This window comes from Vulpes vulpes, chromosome 10 (assembly GCF_048418805.1).
Source record: "Vulpes vulpes isolate BD-2025 chromosome 10, VulVul3, whole genome shotgun sequence".
Taxonomy (NCBI): domain Eukaryota; kingdom Metazoa; phylum Chordata; class Mammalia; order Carnivora; family Canidae; genus Vulpes; species Vulpes vulpes.
Window position 1 is genome coordinate 32097743 of NC_132789.1, and position 23593 is coordinate 32121335.

The window sequence follows — 23593 nt, forward strand, 5'->3', positions numbered from 1 at the left end:
TGCATATAGCAGTCTATATCAAGTTGATGGTTGCTTAAGTTCGAATGCATTCTAAAAACTAAATTTTTACTCTTCTCCCCCCACATTTTAAGTAAATGGTGTCACACTTTTCCAACCTTCTATTTTATGAATCCATTGACTAATTTTCAAAGATATACTTAACTTTACTGCTTTTGTGCCTCCTACTTTTCATACTCCTGCTTACAGTCTTTCCTTACCACTCAATGAATCTCCTTGAACACTTTTTTTCTTTCAGTACTTTGAATATCATGTCACTCTCCTCTAGCCTGCAAAGTTTATGCTGAAAAATTGGCTGATAGTCTTTTGGGGTTTCTTTTGCATATAGCTGTTTTCTTTGTTCTTGCTGCTTTAAATTTTCTTCATTCTTTCTAGTTTTTGCCATTTTAGCTGAGTTACTATGTGTCTTGATGTGGACCTTCTTGGATTGATTTTGTTTGGGACTCTGATGGGGATTTCTTTTTCTTTCTCCAGATTTGGGAAATTTAAGGTATTATTTCTTCAAATAAATTTTCTGTTCCCTTTTATCTCTCTTTTCCTTTTGGGATCCTTATAATGTGAATATTATTATGCTTCATGATGTTGCTGAATTCCCTTAATCTATTCTCACTTGTCATTCTCATTTTTCTCTCTCCTTCAGCTCTATTGCTTTCTATTATTCTGTCTTCCAGGTCGCTCATCTGTTCTCAGTTTCATCTAATATTCTTTACATCTACTATATTTTTAATTTCAGTTATTGAGTTCTTTATCTCTGAATTGTTCTTTCTTATGTTTTCTATCTCTTTTTTGAGAGCCTGACTGAGTTCCTCCATCTTTTCCCAAGTCCAATGAGTATCTTTATGACCTTCATTTAAAAAAAAATTATTGGGAGAGAAGGGGCAAGATGGCTGAAGAGTAGGGTCCCTAAATCACCTGTCCCCAACAAATTACCTAGATAACCTTCAAATCATCCTGAAAATCTAGGAATTCAGCCTGAGATTTAAAGAGAGACCAGCTGGAATGTTACAGTGAGAAGAGTTCATGCTTCTATCAAGATAGGAAGACGGGGAAAAAGATATAAAGACACAAAAGGCCTCCAAGGGGGAGGGGCCCCGTGAGGAGCCGGGCTGAGGCCGGGGCGAGTGTCCCCAGGGCAGGAGAGCCCCGTCCCGGAGGAGCAGGAGCTGCACCAACCTTCCCGGGTGGAAAGGCGCGCCCGCAGGGAGTTAGAGCAGGACCCAGGAGTGCGGGGATGCCCTCGGGCTCGCTGGGACAGTAACAGGCACCTGCGCCCCGGGAGATGCGCCGAGCTCCCTAAGGGCTGCAGCGCGCACGGCGGGACCCTGAGCAGCTCGGAGGGGCTCGGGCGGCGGCTCCGCGGAGGGGGCTGCGGGGCGGGAGCGAATCCAGCAGCGCAGGCCCCGGAGCACAGGGCGCCGGGACACAGCCCAGGATCCGGCCTCCCCCGGGACAGGCAGAGGCCGGGAGGGCCCAGGACAGCGAGGACGCTCCTGCCCCGAGCTGAGCAGATCAGCGGCCCCGCCCTGGAACCTCCAGGCCCTGCAGACGGAGAGCCCCAGAGCTAATGCGGGGGCTGACTCCAGGGCTCCAGAGCTGCCGCCCCCGCCACTGTGGCTTCCTCCCGGGGCCTCACGGGGTGAACAACCCCACTGAGCCCTGCACCAGGCAGGGGCAGAGCAGCCCCCGCAAGTGCTAACACCTGAAAATCAGCACAGCAGGCCCCTCCCCCAGAAGACCAGGTAGACGGACCAGTTCCAGGGGAAGTCAAGGGACTCAAAGTATACAGAATCGGAAGATACTCCCCCGTGTTTTTTTGTTTTTGTTTTTGTTTTGTTTTGTTTTATTTCTTTCTTTCTTTTTGATTTCTGATTGCTTCCCCCACCTGACCCCCCCCTTTTTTTCTCCTTTCGTTTTCTTTCTCTTTTTCTTCTCTTTCCCCCTTTTTTTTTTCCTTATTTCTCTTTTTTCTTTTTCTCTTTTCTTTCCTTCTCTCTCTTTTCCTCCTTTTCCCAACACAACTTGTTTTTGGCCACTCTGCACTGAGCAAAATTACTAGAAGGAAAACCTCACCTCAGAAGAAAGATTCAGAAACAGTCCTCTCTCCCACAGAGTTACAAAATCTGGATTACAATTCAATGTCAGAAAGCCAATTCAGAAGCACTATTATACAGCTCCTGGTGGCTCTAGAAAAAAACCATAAAGGACTCAAGAGACTTCGTGACTGCAGAATTTAGATCCAATCAGGCAGAAATTAAAAATCAATTAAATGAGATGCAATCCAAGCTAGAAGTCCTAACAACGAGGCTTAACGAGGTGGAAGAACGAGTGAGTGACATAGAAGACAAGTTGATGGCAAAGAGGGAAAGTGAGGAAAAAAGAGACAGGCAATTAAAAGACCATGAGGATAGATTAAGGGAAATAAATGACAGCCTGAGGAAGAAAAACCTATGTTTAATTGGGGTTCCCGAGGGCACCGAAAGGGACAGAGGGCCACAATATGTATTTGAACAAATCCTAGCTGAAAACTTTCCGAATCTGGGAAGGGAAAAAGGCATTCAGATCCAGGAAATAGAGAAATCCCACCCCCTGAAATCAATAAAAACCGTTCAACACCTCGACATTTAATAGTGAAGCTTGCAAATTCCGAAGATAAGGAGAAGATCCTTAAAGCAGCAAGAGAAAAAAAGTCCCTGACTTTTATTGGGAAGAGTATTAGGGTAACAGCAGACCTCTCCACAGAGACCTGGCAGGCCAGAAAGGGCTGGCAGGATATATTCAGGGTCCTAAATGAGAAGAACTTGCAACCAAGAATACTTTATCCAGCAAGGCTCTCATTCAAAATGGAAGGAGAGATAAAGAGCTTCCAAGACAGGCAGGAACTGAAAGAATATGTGACCTCCAAACCAGCTCTGCAAGAAATTTTAAGGGAGACTCTTAAAATTCCTCTTTAAGAAGAAGTTCAGTGGAACAATCCACAAAAACAAGGACTGAATAGATATCAGGATGACACTAAACTCATATCTGTCAATAGTAACTCTGAACGTGAACGGGCTTAATGACCCCATCAAAAGGCACAGGGTTTCAGACTGGATAAAAAAGCAGGACCCATCTATTTGCTGTCTACAAGAGACTCATTTTAGACAGAAGGACACCTACAACCTGAAAATAAAAGGTTGGAGAACCATTTACCATTCAAATGGTCCTCAAAAGAAAGCAGGGGTAGCCATCCTCATATCAGATAAATTAAAATTTATCCTGAAGTCTATACTGAGAGATGAAGAGGGGCACTATCTCATACTCAAAGGATCTATCCAACAAGAGGACTTAACAATCCTCAATATATATGCCCCGAATGTGGGAGCTGCCACATATTTAAACCAATTAATAACCAAACTGAAGAAATACTTAGATAATAATACACTTCTACTTGGTGACTTCAATCTAGCTCTTTCTACCCTCGATAGGTCTTCTAAGCACAACATCTCCAAAGAAACGAGCGCTTTAAATGATACACTGGACCAGAAGGATTTCACAGATATCTATAGAACTTTACATCCAAACTCAACTGAATACACATTCTTCTCAAGTGCACATGGAACTTTCTCCAGAAATGACCACATACTGGGTCACAAATCGGGTCTGAACCGATACCAAAAGATCAGGACAGTCCCCTGTATATTCTCAGACCATAATGCCTTGAAATTAGAACTTAATCACAACAAGAAGGTTGGAAGGACCACAAACACGTGGAGGTTAAGGACCATCCTGCTAAAAGATGAAAAGGTCAACCAGGAAATTAAGGAAGAATTAAAAATATTCATGGAAACTAATGAGAATGAAGATACACCGTTCAAAATCTTTGGGATGCAGCAAAAGCAGTCCTGAGGGGGAAATACATCGCAATACAAGCATCCATTCAAAAACTGGAAAAAACTCAAATACAAAAGCTCACCTTACACATCAAGGAGCTAGAGAAAAAAAAGCAGATGGACCCTATGCCCAGCAGAAGAAGACAGTTAATTAAAATTCAAGCAGAACTAAATAAAATCGAGACCAAAAGAACTGTGGAACAGATCAACAGAACCAGGAGTTGGTTCTTTGAAAGAATTCATGAGATAGATAAACCATTAGCCAACCTTATTAAAAAGAAGAGAGAGAAGACTCAAAATAATAAAATCATGAATGAGAAAGGAGAGATCACTACCAACACCAAGGAAATACAAACGATTTTAAAAACATACTATGAACAGCTATACGCCAATAAATTAGGCAATCTAGAAGAAATGGACGCATTCCTGGAAAGCCACAAACTACCAAAACTGGAGCAGGAATAAATAGAAAACCTGAACAGGCCAATAACCAGGGAGGACATTGAAGCAGTCATCAAAAACCTCTCAAGACACAAGAGTCCAGGGCCAGATGGCTTCCCAGGGGAATTCTATCAAACGTTTAAAGAAGAAACCATACCTATTTTACTAGAGCTGTTTGGAAAGCTAGAAAGAGATGGAGTACGTCCAAATTCGTTCTATGAGGCCAGCATCACCTTAATTCCAAAACCAGACAAAGACCCCACCAAAAAGGAGAATTACAGAGCAATATTCCTGATGAACACGGATGCAGAAATTCTCAACAAGATACTAGCCAATAGGATCCAACAACACATTAAGAAAATTATTCACCATGACCAAGTAGGATTTATCCCCGGGACACAAGGCTGGTTCAACACTCGTAAAACAATCAATGTGATTCATCATATCAGCAAGAGAAACACCAAGAACCATATGATCCTCTCATTAGAGGCAGAGAAAGCATTTGACAAAATACAGCATCCATTCCTGATCAAAAAACTTCAGAGTGTAGGGATAGAGGGAACATTCCTCGACATCTTAAAAGCCATCTACGAAAAGCCGACAGCATATATCATTCTCAATGGGGAAGCACTGGGAGCCTTTCCCCTAAGATTAGGAACAAGACAGGGATGTCCACTCTCACCACTGCTATTCAACATAGTACTGGAAGTCCTCGCCTCAGTAATCAGACAACAAAAAGACATTAAAGGCATTCAAATTGGCAAAGAAGAAGTCAAACTCTCCCTCTTCGCCGATGACATGATACTCTACATAGAAAACCCAAAAGCCTCCACCCCAAGATTGCTAGAACTCATACAGCAATTTGGTAGCATGGCAGGATACAAAACCAATGCCCAGAAATCAATGGCATTTCTATACACTAACAATGAGACTGAAGAAAGAGAAATTAAGGAGTCAATCCCATATACAATTGCACCCAAAAGCATAAGATACCTAGGAATAAACCTAACCAAAGAGGTGAAGGATCTATACCCTAAAAACTATAGAACACTTCTGAAAGAAATTGAGGAAGACACAAAGAGATGGGAAAATATTCCATGCTCATGGATTGGCAGAATTAATATTGTAAAAATGTCAATGTTACCCAGGGCAATTTACACACTTAATGCAATCCCTATGAAAATACCATGGACTTTCTTCAGAGAGTTAGAACAAATTATTTTAAGATTTGTGTGGAATCAGAAAAGACCCCGAATAGCCAGGGGAATTTTAAAAAAGAAAACCATAGCTGGGGGCATCACAATGCCAGATTTCAGGTTGTACTACAAAGCTGTGGTCATCAAGACAGTGTGGTCCTGGAACAAAAACAGACACATAGATTAATGGAACAGAATAGAGAACCCAGAAGTGGGCCCTCAACTTTATGGTCAACTAATATTCGATAAAGGAGGAAAGACTATCCATTGGAAGAAAGACAGTCTCTTCAATAAATGGTGCTGGGAAAATTGGACATCCACATGCAGAAGAACGGAACTAGACCACTCTCTTTCACCATACACAAAGATAAACTCAAAATGGATGAGAGATCTAAATGTGAGACAAGATTCCATCAAAATCCTAGAGGAGAACACAGGCAACACCCTTTTTGAACTTGGCCACAGTAACTTCTTGCAAGATACATCCACAAAGGCAAAAGAAACAAAAGCAAAATGAACTATTGGGACTTCATCAAGATAAGAAGCTTTTGCACAGCAAAGGATACAGTCAACAAAACTAAAAGACAACCTACAGAATGGGAGAAGATATTTGCAAGTGACGTATCAGATAAAGGGCTGGTTTCCAAAATCTATAAAGAACTTATTAAACTCAACACCAAAGAAAAAAACAATCCAATCATGAAATGGGCAAAAGACATGAAGAGAAATCTCACAGAGGAAGACATAGACATGGCCAACATGCACATGAGAAAATGCTCTGCATCACTTGCCATCAGGGAAATACAAATCAAAACCACAATGAGATCCCACCTCACACCAGTGAGAATGGGGAACATTAACAAGGCAGGAAACCACAAATGTTGGAGAGGATGCGGAGAAAAGGGAACCCTCTTACACTGTTGGTGGGAATGTGAACTGGTGCAGCCACTCTGGAAAACTGTGTGCAGGTTCCTCAAAGAGTTAAAAATAGACCTGCCCTACGACCCAGCAATTGCACTGTAGGGGATTTACCCCAAAAATTCAGATGCAATGAAACGCCGGGACACCTGCACCCCGATGTTTCTATCAGCAATGGCCATAATAGCCAAACTGTGGAAGGAGCCTCGGTGTCCATCGAAAGATGATGGATAAAGATGTGGTCTATGTATACAATGGAATATTCCTCAGCCATTAGAAACGACAAATAGCCACCATTTTCTTCAACGTGGATGGAACTGGAGGGTCTTATGCTGAGTGAAGTAAGTCAATTGGAAAAGGACAAACAGTGTATGTTCTCATTCATTTGGGGAATATAAATAATAGTGAAAGGGAATATAAGGGAAGGGAGAAGAAATGTGTGGGAAATATCAGGAAGGGAGACAGAACATAAAGACTCCTAACTCTGGGAAAGGAACTAGGGGTGGTAGAAGGGGAGGAGGGCGGGGGGTGGGGGGGAATGGGTGACGGGCACTGAGGGGGACACTTGACGGGATGAGCACTGGGTGTTTTTCTGTATGTTGATCAATTGAACACCAATAAAAATTAATTTATAAAAAAATAAATAATAAATAAAAAATAAAAAAAATTATTGGAGTTCAATTTGCCAACATATAGCATGACACCATAGCTCATCCTGTCAAGTGCCCCCCTCAGTGCCTTCATCCAGTCACAACTCCCTGCCCACCTCCCTTTCCACTACCCCTTATTTATTTCCCAGAGTTAGGTATCTCTCATGTTCTGTCACCCTCGCTGATATTTCCCACTCTTTTTCTTTCCTTTCCCCTTTATTCCCTTTCACTATTTTTTGTATTCCCCAAATGAATGAGACCATATAATGTTTGTCCTTCTCCGATTGACTTACTTCAGTCAGCATAATATGCTCAAGTTCCATCCATGTTGAAGCAAATGGCGGGAATTGGCATTTCTAATGGCTGAGGAGGGGATCCCTGGGTGGCGTAGCGGTTTGGCGCCTGCCTTTGGCACAGGGCGCGATCCTGGAGACCCGGGATTGAATCCCACGTCGGGCTCCCGGTGCATGGAGCCTGCTTCTCCCTCTGCCTGTGTCTCTGCCTCTCTCTCTCTCTCTGTCTATCATAAATAAATAAAAATTAAAAAAAAAAGAAATCTAATGGCTGAGGAATATCCCATTGCATACATAGACCACATCTTTATCCATTCGTCTTTTGATGGACACCAAGGCTCTTTCCACAGTTTGGCTATTCTGGACATGGCTGCTATAAACATTGGGGTCCAGGTGTCCTGCCCTTTCTCTGCATCTGTATCTTTGGGGTAAATCCCCAGCAGTGCAATTGCTGGGTCATAGGGTAGCTCTATTTTTAACTCTTTGAGGAACCTCCACACAGTTTTCCAGAGACCTTCATTTAAGTTCTCTGTCAAGCATATTATCTCCCTTTCCTTGCTGTGTTTTGTCCTCTTCTTTCATTTGGAACATATTCCTCTGTATCTTCATTTGCCTCAGTCCTTGTTTCTGTTTCTATTTGTTAGAAAAGTCAGCTAATTCTCCTATTCTTGCAGGTAGTGACCCTACAAAGAAGAGGTCCTGTAGTGCCTTGCAGCACAGTGTCCCCCATTTACCAGAACCTGGTGCTTCAGGGGTGTCTCCTATGGGTGTAGTGTGTGCTCTTGCTCTTGTGGCTGAGCTGCATTTGCCTTCAGTCCAATCATCTGCAATGGCTCTCTTTGCTAATTGTGGGCATGGCTTTGTCCTTGTGTTTTGTAGAGAACTGTGGAAGGCATGTCTATAGAAGAGCATGGGGGTGGGGGGCAGACCATGTTAGCAAGGTGTGTTCTGGTATACTGTGTGAAGATGAGACTTGTACTTGCTTTGGAGAATTGCTGGGGGCTTAGGTGAGGGAGAGTTTGCAGAAGAGTGTGGGAGTGGGACACGGTGAGGTAGAGAGTGTTTGTGCTGTGCTGGTTTTTGCAGATGTATCTGTATTCAGACAGATAGTGGGATGGGAGGTGGGGAAAGAAGTGGTACCTATCAGCTCTTTTGGTTTTGGAAAAATTTCCTAATGATCCCTGCCCCTCCAGCACATGTTATGAGATTAATAAATAAATCTCCCTCCCATACACCTTAGGCAGTTTTCAAACTGCTGCCTCAGTGCTGTATCTCAGTGGGGCTGTTTGTTATGCTGGCTCCTAAAGTGTGGGAACCCAGTTTCTTACAGCTCTCCAGCATTCTCAGAGCAGAGCCCACTGGTTTTCAAAGTCTCAGGCATTAACCTTTCTGATCATAAGAACTCACACAGGTAAGCCCCTATGGTTTTCAAAACCAAATGTCATAGGGATTAGTCTTCCTAGTGTGAGTCCCCTGTGCCTGGGCTGGGGTCTGCTCCTCTTCCATCACTGTGGCTGTAGTAGCTTTCCTTCCCCAGACACTCTTGGAGGTCAGTTTGATTTCCAACTGCATCTCTGCCCTTCCTACCCTTGTGGGGGTGGCCTTTTTTGTTCAGCTGTGGAGAGTCTGTTCTGCCAGGCTTTGTGCCATTTTATGGGTTATTTACACTGATTTGGGTGTTATCTAAGTGTGTCGGTGGGACGAGGTGAGTGTAGAGTCCTTCTACTCCACCATCTTTCCTCTGAAGAGATGATCTTTCATACTTTGAGGACTTTAAATTAGACACAGTCCCTTTCTGTCCATTAACTAAGATTTTTCTTCTGCAGAATTTGTCTCACCCTTCAGGTCACTGTTAGGTGCTCTTTCTTATCTACTCACCCTGTATTCTGTCCTTTGTCCATTAAACAATAGATAACATATACACAGTCTCTAATGATTTTTAATACGAGATATAAAGAAGTGACACTTAAAACTAAATGTTAGATTATTATTATATTATATATAGCATTATATATTATGCATTTTGTTATTACATCACACAACAGAGTTAAAACTAGTTAGAGATAAATACATTTATTTAGTCAGATATGTGGAGATCAAAATAGTGTATGTTTTGCTTTTAAAGATGAGGTTAGAAATACAACTTGATATGTTAGCTAAGTGGTCTTATTTTATATTATATTACTTAATTAAGTTTTCTACGCAGTCATGAAGAACACTGGCTGACCTATACAAATGTGGCATAGAACATCAAAAAGCATACTCTCAAGGAGCAAGCAGGAAATCTGATTCCAAAAGATGGACAGGAGGTGAGCCTGATAAGCATAGTTCCATCTGCCAAGTTTACAATAATAGAGACTTTTCTTGTATGGAAAGCAAGTGAAGTAATGTGGATAGGTCAGGGATATCACTTTCAATTCACTATTGATTAAAATAGAAAATAGTTTTAAAATTTTTCCATTTTGATAGAGGCTTTTGATTTTTTTCTATCAATACACTTTATAGGACATAAATAATACATTAAATATATCAAGATCAAGATTTAGTTACTTCATGTTCTACTTTTAGTCATGCTTTGAATGTCTATAAAGGCAAGAGCCTTTTTACTTCCAGAGAATTGGGTTTGACCCAAGGAGATAATATTCATAAGAGTCATCACTGCCTAATGACTGGCAACTGCTTGAAATGCTGTGCAGTTTTGTTTCTATTCCATCCTTCAAAGAACACTTATGGCTGCAAAAAATGGGCAAACATCTTTTTGCTGTTTTAGGAAAGGAACCAAATTATAAATACTTTTTGAAAGAGTTATAGGGGCATCTAACTCAGTTGGCTAAGTGTCTGCCTTTGGCTCAGGTCATGATCTCAGGGTCCTGGGATCAAGCCCCATGTTGGGCTTCCTGCTCATCAGGGAGTCTGCTTCACTCTCTTCCTCTGGCCCCACTCCTGCTTGTGCTCTCTCTCTCAAGTAGATAAATAAAATCTAAAAATATAAATAAAAATTAAATGAAATAAATAAGAGTTATGAACTAAATGGCTTAACTTGAGAATGCATGATAGGCATGCCTGGTTGACTCAGTGGTTGAGCATCTACCTTTGGCTCAGGGTGTGATCCCGGGGTCCTGGGATCCAGGCCACATCAGGCTCCCCACAGGGAGCCTGCATCTCCCTCTGCCTGTGTCTTGCCTCTCTCTGCCCTCATGAATAAATAAACAAAATCCCGCCCCCAAAAAGAATGCATGATATTGAAAGCAGTGAGTATTTGAAATTAGAAGACTTGACATGATGTGATGGTTTATCTGTGTGACTTAATTTCTGATACACTGTGGTTTCTGTAATAGATGGCCCCTAATATGCCTGCCAGCGCTGGTGTTCCATGATTAGGGCATGAGGCATTTGCATCTGTTATTTAGATCACAGTTCTAAAAATCAGTTTGCTAATTAAAACCTCTGGGAGCTTAGTAAAACATTGGTTCCCAGTCTCCATCCCCAAAGCAGATGATTCATTACTTCAGGGATGGGGCTCTGGAATCTGTATTTAAAAATATCTCCAGAAATGAACCAGGTCATATTATGTAGATCTAATTCAAACCACAATGACATGAGTAAAGACTGGAGCAACGGATTAATTTTGTGATTGAGAGAGTCTTAAAGTTATTTTATTTTTAATTCTAAAGTAGAAAATCTAAGTTATAAAAACTTAAAGAATGCAATATGCAAAACAAGAAAAAAGTTTTAAAGTCATTCATAACCCCACTATCTAGAGCAAAAACTGTATTAACATTATTTGTTTATTTTTAAAATTTTATTGGTAAATTGTGCATGTGTGTATATATACCTATTCATATTCTACATATATAAATTATTTTTCTATCTGATTAGTTTTATGTCACATTCCACTTTGCTATTTATTTATTTATTTTTACCTAAACTCAAATATAATGAGTATTTCCTATAATTAAAATTGTTTGAAAATACAATTTTATCATTTGATTTCATTTTTGTGTATGGAAAGCATTATTAACTGCTCTTTATTATCTATTTCTAATTCTTCACAATAGAAAACAGAAAGACTGAAATAAATATCTTTGATTATAAATGCTAGTTCCCAACTTTTATTAACTCTTCAGTTAGAGCCCTAAATATGGGATTACCAGATCAGAGGGCTATAGCAGATTGAAATGATCGTATGAAATGTTGTCAAAGATTGAATGAAGATTAATATGGCTATGAGAATCAAAAAGAAATGAATTGATTGGCTCAAGATTATGCACAAAGAGGTAAATTTTATTAATTGAGCCTTCGATTTGTTCTATCACAAACAAGATTATGTTGCATAGATAAATAAGGTATAACTACACAAGAGGAGAGAAACTGTATGTATCAGGCATCCAGGTGCCTCTTACCCTTCTGCGTGTGTATAGTGAATGATTGAATAATTGACATCCTATCTCTTAGGACAAATGTGGACAACATATCAACTTTATGGTATAAAAATGAATTCATTGAGTCCTAATGAAATCTTTAAAACTATTTTCTAAATTGTGTTTTTTTTAAAGGAAATATTCATCATCACTGTAAAAATATGATTTAAAGTCTCCCCAAACGTCTTTATATACATAATGTATGTGCCTCACTGTTAACTGGTCAGTTTGTTTTTTTTTTTTTTTTAATTAACTTTTATTGGTGTTCAATTTACCAACATACAGAAAAACACCCAGTGCTCATCCCGTCAAGTGTCCACCTCAGTGCCCGTCACCCATTCCCCTCCAACACCCGCCCTCCTCCCCTTCCACCACCCCTAGTTCGTTTCCCCGAGTTAGGAGTCTTTATGTTCTGTCTCCCTTCCTGATATTTCCCAACATTTCTTCTCCCTTCCTTTATATTCCCTTTCACTATTATTCATATTCCCCAAATGAATGAGAACATACACTGTTTGTCCTTCTCCGATTGACTTATTTCACTCAGCATAATAACTGGTCAGTTTGAATTACTTGCCACTTCAGAAAACTGAATGGGCATTTGGTGAAACTGACAAATGAACTAAAAGAACAATTCAAAAAAAAATCTGAAAGAGAGGCTCAACTTCTTGATCTAAAAGAATAAATTTCAATCCCAACTCTGTTATATCATTCATGAAATGTTAACTGACTGCCTTAGATCACTGAGTTTTAGATCCCAACTCTGTTATATCATTCATGAAATGTTAACTGACTGCCTTAGATCACTGAGTTTTAGGGCATCTTAAACTATAACTGCTACATAAAACATAAGGAAAATAGTGATTTTGATGTCTCAAAGGAGTAAAATGCACCTGAATAGTACGTATGGATTGTTTAAAGTTAGCACTTAATACGTTGGATACCAAAGTGTTATAGTTATTCATTTAATTACTATAATAGATCATGTATTACTTTAACAACAAGAATAATTGAGCAGTTGAAACTTTGGAGTGTAGATGCTCACAATTCTTAGTAAAGGCTAGTGCGTGCATGTTCTAACATCTGTATTAAGGTTCTGTTCAGGAAATTAGGAACATGATGAAGCATTGTGCTAGATGTTTTTAAATCACCTAATCATTCATTCTGTTACTTATTCATTAAACAAATATTTACTGAGTGTTTATTATGTGATGGCACTGAGTTTGGTGTCTGGCTCACAACAGTGCTTCCTCACTCTTGAGGAGCTGTCATTCTGATGAGCATAGATGTAGAGAGCAAGACAATGAGCAGACCACCAAAGAGCAAGATGTCAAATGGTGATATGTACTATGAAGCTGATAAAACAAGATGATGTGAACAGGAGCGAAAAGCAGGTGCAGATGCTTCTTGTTGGGATGTCAAGAAAGATGCCTATGTACTGACAATTAAGTGACAGCAGGAAGCAGGCCTGGGGATGTGGTCTTCTAGCAGAGCCAGAGGCTAAAAGGAAGGCCTGAGACTTTCAATCTTGTATGAGAGACAAGAGTAAGGTAATATATCTGTCAATAGTGACAGAGGACAGCAGAAAGGTGTGTAGGAGCTATGCACAGTATGAATTTGGATTCTTCTCTAGGAGCAACAAGAAGCTATTGTAGGTCATGCTCTTGAGGGTCATTGGTATGTTGTGTTGTTTTGGATTGGTGGTGGTTATTTTACACACTAATTTATTAATCTTCATTCCTTTCTAATTTCTATTCTTATTTTTCCTACCTTAGGTCTCCCTCTGACTTTCTGGTTAAGACTTAAAAAAAAAAAAACTATCCTGGAAAGGTATGCGTTCTGTAAATGTCTAGTCTATATTGTTTTTGCTAACTGAATACAATTATTCAGAAATACGTAAAAGCCATCAGAATAGCTCAACAATTGCAGACGTTAAGCACATCTGTGTAAGGGAATGAAAAGATAAGCCACAAAATAAGAGAAAATATTTGCAAGTTATATTTCTGACAAAGTATTTCTATCTAGAATATGTGAAGAATTTTCAAGATGAAACAGAAAACAATCCAATTTTTAAAAAAATGGGTAAAAATTTGAATAGACATTTAACAAAAGATGTGACATGAAAAAAGCATATAAAAAGATATTCAATATCATGAATAATTACATAAGTACAACTTAAAACCAAAATGAGATTCTATTACATAGTTAGAAGAATGTCTGTAATGAAAAAACTGGCCATGCCAAATACGAGTGAGTTTTTAGAACACTCAGACATTGCAGATGAAGATACCAAATGTCACATTCACTTTGAAAATGATTTGATGATTCCTTACAAACATACACTCACTTGCTATATCCTGCGCCTAGAAATATTCCCCAGAGAAATGGAAACTTGTATGTATACAGCAGGTCCTAGCAACTGTTTATAGCAGCTTTATTCATAATCACTAAAAACTGGATACAAATCCACATGTCATTCAACCAATGATGGGATTGTCAGTGCCTTCACACAAAGACACCTGGAACACACCTGCAGGTGAACAAGCTGGCTTTATTATTCATTGAAGTGAGGAAAATACTTACCCAGGGAACTGTGAGGTAACTGAGCCCCAGATGTCAGGAAAACCTGACATGATTTGGTTGATTCTGGGGACAGTCTTAGGAAAGGGAAGTTCACTCTAGTATTATAGGTAAAAGGGGTGGTTCTATGACTGGGCATCTCAATAAAACTTGTCTATAGAGAGGAGAGGAAAGAGAAAGTTTAAGCTGAAATTGGTAAAGAAGTAGCAGTTACTCATTTAGGGAGAGAAGGGAATGTTTTGTATTTTGTGGTTTGCACAGTAACTGCCTGAAGTGGATATTTGTAAGATTGCTTTTGTCAACAGGAGAACAGTATAGCTTAGCTGCAAATACCAGATGAGTCTGAAATAACATCACCACCTAGCGATGAACTAGGGCCCTGAACTTCAGGGCCTGATTTTTTCTTTCTCTGGATACACAAAATGTGGTATATCCATATAATGGAATACTATCGGGCAAGAAAACTGAATGAACTTTTGATTCACGCATCGACACTGATGAGTCTTCAATGCATTTTGCTAAGGTGCATTAAAAGAGCTCAGAAACTAATCTTAATCTTACACAGAAAGACTCCTTGTTGCCTGATTCCAACTATATGGCACACTGGAAAAGGCAAGACTGTAAGGAGGACAACACGAATGGTTGTGGGGATTGGGAATGGGGAGAGGAGTTATATGTAGCATGGCAAAAATCTGGGGGAAGGATACCATTATGGATGGAGGTGTACTGGTGGATATGTGCCTCGATACATTTGTTAAAATCTACAGAACTGCCCACCACAAAATGTGATGTTTGCTAAATGAACACAAAACCAAAACCTATATTTGGAGGAGGAGGGGGATGCAGACTGTGGCAGAATGAATGGTACTGCACTATACAGTAATCACATAACCACACAAAACACATGGATGTGGTCAGTGCCCTTCATTGAAGAAATCATAACAACTGATTGAATAACATTGGAAAACAGTGTTTTGACTGGTTACTATAAAGCAAAAGGCAAAAAGAAGTATATCCAAAAAATAGACCCTAGTTTGAAAAAAAAAGTTTTTAGGAATGTAGGTTAGGAATTCTGAAGTTATTTTATTTGTATACTAGTACTGAAAAAATAAGTAAATATAGATAAAGAGAGAGAAATTTCTCATTGTTTGAGAAGAAATTACAAATAAGAAAACAGGAAGGCTAGAAAACCCCCTGCCATGCTAGACTGGAGTGGGAGGTACCAATATGGATTCATTTTTTAAAAGTTATATATAATGTATAGAAATATAGATATATGTCTGTGCACAAGTTAGCATATATATATATCTATACATATATTTTCCAGCTCTATATACTGAGAACTGTGTAAATCAGCAATGTCCCAGTAGCAATAAGCACACCTAGAACCGAGATCATAATTTCTAAATACTATTTTATGATAAAAAGAATCATGGCTTTTTGGAACACTGGTTTGTTTCAGGAGTAGAGCATGGAAAATATAAGATAGTTTTGGAGCATTTTGTGATAACAGAACATAAAGAAGTGCCTGAAAAATGGAGGTGCGTTAAAAGAGCTAAAAAACTAATCTTAAAGAGCTCTCAAATGCCAAAGCTAGAACTACTTGAGTAACAAAATAAATATAGCCATGGATTTCAAAACAAAGAATAAAATAAATATACACAAGTTCATATAAATAACTGAATAAATGATGGAGGAATGAACAAAAATCCCCTATGAAAATTATAATTAATGAATATATAAGGAATGAGAAAAAGTATAAAATCACCATTGGGATTGCCATAGGCAAAATCCATGGAGGGGAACTAAAAGAACATGTAAAAATTGAAGCCAAAACAGGATATATGCATAGTCTTATATTTTGTACCCTGAAATATTTAGTGATTATGAAGGGGAAACTTCCAGGGGCAAATCCTGCAAGTTGCCACCTTAGATAAGTGATCAAAGTCGATATCTCCAATAAAACATATCAACATCATGTACCCTCAAAAGCATCACCTCTGTGCTATTCTTCCAAATAATGCAAAATGTCATGAGAAAACATTAGAATAGACCCAAGTTGAGCGCCTTTCTATGAGGCAATGACCCAGTGTTCTTCAATGGTGATAAGGACATGGAAGTCTGAAGGACTCTTGTAGAAGGAGGAGATTAAGGAGACATGACAAGTAAATGTAGTGTGGGGTCAGTTCATGGGAGAAGAGGTGAAATTTGAATAAACTCTGTGTGTTGGTTAAAAGCAGTATGCCAAGCGTTAACTTCTTAGTTTTCTTAGTTTTGCACCCCTTCTATAGATCTAGAACACAAAAAGAGAGCCGGGTTGATAAGAAGTGGCCATAAATGGTGGTTTATTTATTTTTTATTTTTATTTTTTAAAGATTTTTATTTATTTATTCATGAGAAACACATAGAGAGAAAGAGGCACAGACAGAGGCAGAGGGAGAAGCAGGCTCCATGCAGGGAACCCGATGTGGGACTCGATCCTGGGTCCCCGGGATCACGCCCTGGGCCGAAGGCCACGTTAAACCACTGAGCCATCTGGAATGCCCCATAAATGGTGGTTTAGAGGCAAAGAGGAGAGGTCTTCCATGGGTAGTATCAACAGCCAAGGGCAGCTAACATTTCTGAACACTTCCCTAGATATACTCAAGTGTTTTAAAAACTGTTTCATTCAAACCTCACAACAAACCTATGAGGCATATACCATTATTTTCCTGCTCTAAAAATGGGAAACTAAGGATGAACAATTTTAAATTACTCTGCTGAGATCACATAACTGTAGTTGAACTCACTTCATGTTTCTGGATTCAGTACACTTAACCTGCCAACACTGGTCACCTGAATTAACAGAACCCGGGGAGAAATCCAGATTTCCTCTTTTAGGGTTCATCTTGGTTTGTACATTCTCTCAAAGTTCACACTTCAGCAGATTATTTATCCCCTGCAACTGTTTTGGTTCTTTTTGGCAGTCCTACCAGTTCATAGCTTATTGGCACGTGGGTAGCACATGGTATCAATAGGTGCTGAAATTCTTCATCAGATTCTGTTTTATTGTATTTGCTCAGTGCAATATAGGATTATGGACCTATAATGCTGACTGTGATAATCAGAAACAGTCCATACAATCCTCGAATCAATATGTCCTAGAGAATTTATAAAATGCAAGACATTATGAAGCAAAATATTGTAATGTTACTGAAATTAATCCCTTAAAAACATATACATTCTACAGCCTTCTTCACATATAATGAAATATAAAAAACATAAAATTCTTGAAATCTGTGCTCATCTTTGTTTTCACTAGATATAATTTTCCTCAAATAGTTTATGCTTACCTATTTGAGATCCTTTTCTGGGTTTCCTAGACAGGTGATGGATGCTGATGTCTGTTTTCACTTTTGGCTCTTATTACCAAATCTTAGTATTTGCATGAATATGCACTCAGTGTATAGACTTTTAGTATTGATTATTTTACAATTGATTTTTCTTGAAGCTTTTGCTTCCCTCCATTAAATACATGCTCTGGCAATGTCAACTCAGGATATTAGCTTTAATCATCAAATATCCCCATTTAAATGGGATACTCATGCTGTGCAAATTATCTGCTGCAATTTTTTGGAATAGCCTATTTATTTATTTATTTATTTGGTTAGTTCAGTGATTAAACATTAGGAAATATCTCTTGATTCCATTGACTTTTTCAGGATTGTGTGTCTAAATATCGCAAAACATACAAATTTGCCTTTTAACTTGTCACACCTGGGGCAGCCCGGGTGGTTCAGCCATTTAGTGCCACCTTCGGCCCAGGACCTGATCCTGGAGACCCAGGATCGAGTCCCATATCTGGCTCCCTGCATGGAACCTGCTTCTCCCTCTGCCTGTGTCTCTGCCTCTCTCTCTCTCTCTCTGTGTCTTTCATGAATAAATAAATAAACTCTTTATAAAAAAAAACTTGTCCTACCTGGTTTGTATTTGGATTTCTCTAGTGTGGTCTGGAGCAGCAGTGACAGGCGAAACTCATCTATGGAATAAGCATTAGCTATTTAGGGAGTATCAGTCTCATCCTGGTTCTAGGGACAAAGAGTGGCAAGATCTAACGTGACATATGTCATGATTGGAAGCCGAAGTGGCAACTTGCATGTATTAGCCACCATGAAAGGTGTGTAAACTTTATATTTTCTTATTTAAAATCTCATTTCTAAGTCATTTAATAGAATTTGAATGTTACAGTCTACCTAGGTCAATTTGGTATACAGTTGGAAATTTTAATTGTCTGATAACAACAACTGTTTCTACTGTGCTGTGACAAAAGTCTAAGATGCAGTGGCCTGGGTCAGTCTCTGAGCCATGTTTATTGCTGTTAATGGAAGGAGCCAAGGCCAATTACTGACTGAATAAAGGGAATGTCAACTTCTCAGCCACAGCATGGTGTACTGAAAAAGGCCAAGTTCAGAAATAGAAAGGAGAAAAATGTCAAAGTGGACCAGCAGCTAGGGATTCTTTGCCCATCTCCATGAAGGAAAAATGTCATTTATCTTTTCCTAATTATGATCTGTCTCCATCCGATCCCAGCTGATTTTGCTCCTAATGGATGGTGCTTCTCTTATATCCACACACAAAACTTGGAAACAGGGGAATGATAGTACCCATCCTGAAAGACTCTTCCAACAATTTCATGAGATTATATATGCAAAATACTTAGAATGGTCCCAGACATATTGTAACAAGCCAATCAATGCCAGCTGTTAATACCATTATTGTACCTACCAAAGCCTTATGGTTGGTAGCTTAATATATTATGATTCAGCCATTTCCTTAATCCTGTATCACTGCAACAGCCCTGGAATGCCCCACTGGATCTTAAGGATTTTTCTTTATTCATATTGATTTTCTTACATTAACACTTTCTTTATTACTAGCTGTCACAAATTTTCAGTGATTTTCTCTTGTCTAACAAATTAAACCTAAGCTCTTAGAGGCAAAGCTAAACACTGTTCCAAAATAATCCAATTAAGAAATGGGCAGAAGATCTGAATAGACACTTTTTCAAAGGAGACATCCAGATGGCCAACGGACACATAAGAAAGATGCTCCCCATCACTCATCTCAGAGAAATGCAAATCAAGACTATGGTGACATCCTGCCACACACCTGTCAGAATGGCTAGTATTGAAAAGATAAGAAAAAGCAAATATTGGCAAAGATGTGTGGAAAAGGGAACCCTCTTTGTGCTGTTGGTAGGAATGTAAACTGATGCAGCTGCTATGGAACACAGTATGGAGACCTTCCAAAAATTAAAAAAAAAAATAGCTTGCCATGTGTGCGTGTGTAAACACAGACACACATGTATACAGACACGTACCCACACAATTTAATATTACCCATGAAAAGAGGAGATATCTTCATTTGTGACAACATGAGTGGACCCAGAGGGTATTATGCTAAGTGAAATAATATAGAAAAAGACAAATACCATATGATTTCATTTATATGTGGAATCTAAAAAACAAAACAAAGGAGCAAACCCTACAGAAACAGAAACAGAAACAGAAACAGAGGACAAATTTGTGGTTGCCAGAGAGAAGGGGGCTGGGCAAAATAGGTGAAGGAGATTAAGAGGTACAAACCTCCAGTTGTGAAATAAATAAGTCCTGGGGATGGAAAGCACAGCACAGGGAATAGAGTCAATAATACTTAGTAACTTTGGATGGTGGTGGGTGGTAACTACATTTTATCATGGTGACCACGGTGATTCAACCTGGAGCAGATGGTGTTTGCTCTGAGCTGAGGCTGGAAGGACAAGCCATGGGAAGTTGTTGTAGGAGTATTAAACTAACTGTCGCTTTGTTCTCGTGGGCCTGGAGGACTCTGGAAAGCTGAATGTCGTCGGCTCCCAGATCTTTTCTCCCGGCACCCCCTCCTGCTGATGTGCTAGGAGTGGGTCTCAGCTTTTCCTGCCTAGGCACGTGGATGTTTTCTTAGGGACCCTGGGTAGGAATCACTCATCCAGTTTCTAGATTTCTCTTAAAAGGAACTGGTCATGTTTAGCTAATTATTCGGTATGTCCACAAGAGGATCCTCTGATCCCACTATGTCGCAGTTCACTCAAGAAGCGATGACCTCTGAGAATATTGTATAAAATATACCTCAAATGACTCCAAATCATCAAAAATCATTAAATACTGTTAACAATTGTCTAAGAACACTGAACAGTCTACATGAAAAAGGTTTCCATCAGGAAAGGTAAAAATACACGTTAAACACAGAATTGCTCAGCTTAAACATCTGGAGAGCAAGCCCCTGTCCCCTCAAGTGGGCTGGTGCATGCTTTTACTGAACAGGTGCATTCACTTCAGAGCTGAGACGTTACTTCATCTCTAGCCTGCCCTGAAGTTCTTCTGAGATGGAGACAAGCTCCCTGGGTGGGTGTACATTTCAGGCTTCTACATGGAAACAAATATTGTTGCATTTTTCCTCAGGTCTTCAGAACTCCAAATATGAACACATTGGTTCCCTCTTCCTCCCCCTCCTCCTTCTTTTATAAGTACACCAGTGTTGATCCAAGTTGGGCTTTAGGACTATGCATATGAACAGGAGATAAACTGACCAATTGCATGTGTTGCTTTAATTTTTTTGTTTGTATAACCATTCTTTAATATATTTTGAAGGTGTGAGTTGTATTTTTAGCAAAAAATATGGTAATTCATATGTTGGTGGGATGTACCTTCATCACCAGTGTCATCGATGTACATTTGGATCAGGAAATGCCAACTGCTAAAAGCTAGGAGGAAATGGATTCAGAATCCATTTCTGGCAAGAAAAACCTTAAGGTTCTAATTATAACTTTCGTGATCTTACTGGGCCAATCTTGCAGAATTCAAGTCCTGAAACCTCAGAATGTTGGGGTCAGTGAAACAGCTTATGTGAGCATCTTGGCAATTTTTTAAATGCCACAAGAATGATTTGATTCTTTTTGCTTCTGATCTAGGCATTTGCAACCTTCAGTAGGTGACCAGTCAACCAATATATAAAGCTAATGAGAATTATTCTGATTTGTGATTCCCTATGAACGATTTTCAGGGTGAGATGAGAAATCGGAAAGAATCTACTCTTAGTTATAAATTAGTAGCATCTGAAATTCTTCTTTCTTGAATTCACTTTTCATCTTTATCTTGTGACATGGCTAGAAATTCCCAGAATATTATTATCTCCTAACGTGGGCAGGACAAATCCTTGTTAAATGAGTTTTTGGAAGGGATAATACATAAAATAATGTTGTGAAATAAAGAAAATGACTAAAACAGCCTTTATGAATAGGGTTGTAATGGGAAGTAGAGTTGGGTGTCTAATGCTTGGATTGTCCCGATTTGGGCAGGAGGTGGTCTGGTCCTGTGAACACGGGGGGAAAGTGTTAGAGACCCACAGAACAATGTGTCCTCTCAATGGAGTCATCTAAATAAAATAGATTTGGGAAGCAAATACTTTGTCTAACATTTGAAGACAGATCTTAGACAAAAACAAAGCATTGAATATATAGGACATATTGTATATACAGTTACTTCTAGAAGAAATTGTATTTTGGGGGTAGATTATAGGGTATAGATTGCAGAACTGTACACAAATCAATTTCATACTTTCATTCACATAAAGTTTCAAGTCTAGTTTATGGTGTTAGGAGTCAGGATACTATCCTTGGGGACGTAGTAACTGAACACAGCAGGGGGAGGTCCCCGGTGCTGGTGCTGGTCTTATTTCTGATCTCACTCCCCTATCCATTCTGGAAATACAAGGGCTGTGCATGTATGATTTGAGGACTTGTCTGCATCTAATGTTATACCTCACAAATTTGAGGAAAATGTAAGCGAGCCATGAGTCTCCCACGACACCCTGTACGAGGTCCTGCATGGGAACCAGTGCAAGCACCAGAAGTTTCTGGAGACAGTGGAGCTGCAGATCAGCCTGAAGAACTATGTGACCCTCAGAAGGACAAATGCTTCTCGGGCACCATCAGGCTTAAGTCCACCCCCCACCCCAAGTTCTCCGTGTGTGACCAGTAGCACGGTGATGAGGCCAAGGCAGTGGACATTCCCCACATGGACATTGAAGCACTGAAGAAACTCAACAAGAATAAAAAAACTAGTTAAGAAGTTGGCTAAGAAGTATGATGCCTTTTTGGCTTCAGAATCTCTGATCAAGCAGATCCCACAAATCCTGGGTCCAGGCCTGAATAAAGCTGGCAAGTTCCCTTCCTTGCTGACCTACAATGAGAACATGGTGGCCAAAGTGGAGGAAGTGAAGTCCACCATCAAATTCCAGATGAAGAAGGTGCTATGTCTGGCAGTGGTTTTGGCCACGTGAAGATGATGGACGATGAATTCGTGTACAACATCCACTTAGCTGTCAATTTCCTGGTGTCCTTGCTCAAGAAGAATCGGCAGAACGTCCGGGCTTTGTACATCAAGAGCACCATGGGCAAATCCCAGCGCCTTTACTAAGATGGTTTAATGAATCCTAGTGCTACCGTAAAAAAAAATTATTGAAGAAAGATTCCATTGCTAAAAATGTTTGGAAAATAATGCTCCATAAGAAACTGTCTTTTAATTTGTTAATATAATGTTTAACATAATTTCATTTTCTAAAACAAATTGCTTGATACATTTCAATTCTTAAATTATTCTGCACAGTGGGAAAACTTCTACAAATTAGAATACTGGATATCTTCCAAAAATATAACTTGTAAAAAATTGAAAAACTACCCTAAAAATATCAGTCTATTTGCTTTAGACTCTTCTGATAGGCAGCTTTTAAACAAGTTTTCCATTCTTGAATTAATAATGTACTTCTTAAATATACTTATTGTTATAAATCTGAAAAGATGTTTTATCTTCCACCTAACACAATTTAAGATCTTCACACATCAACTTTGTTGTGTTTTAATAGCTTAGGCACATTTCAATAATGTTGGGTTTTATTTTGTGATTTCATTACAAAACAGCTTGTGCAAACCAAATTCAAACAATCTTTTTATTTAAAATTCCATCTGAAAATTCATTTCTGGGTTTTAGTTTTTCTTTAAAAAGAAGCAAATATTTAGCCATGGCTAAATGAGCCATGGCTCACAAAATGTAAGAACAAAAAAGTAAAAAAAAAAAAAAATTCATTTTGTCTTTCTACCAAAATTCCTTTGTTTTACAAAAAAAAGTTTTCAAACTT

At 39.1% G+C, this 23593-nt stretch overlaps 1 pseudogene; it reads left to right on the forward strand.

The window, feature by feature from the left end:
- Positions 1–22875, forward strand: part of LOC112931995 (large ribosomal subunit protein uL1 pseudogene) — a 171222-nt pseudogene extending 148347 nt beyond the window's left edge.
- Positions 22876–23593: the final 718 nt, after the last annotated feature.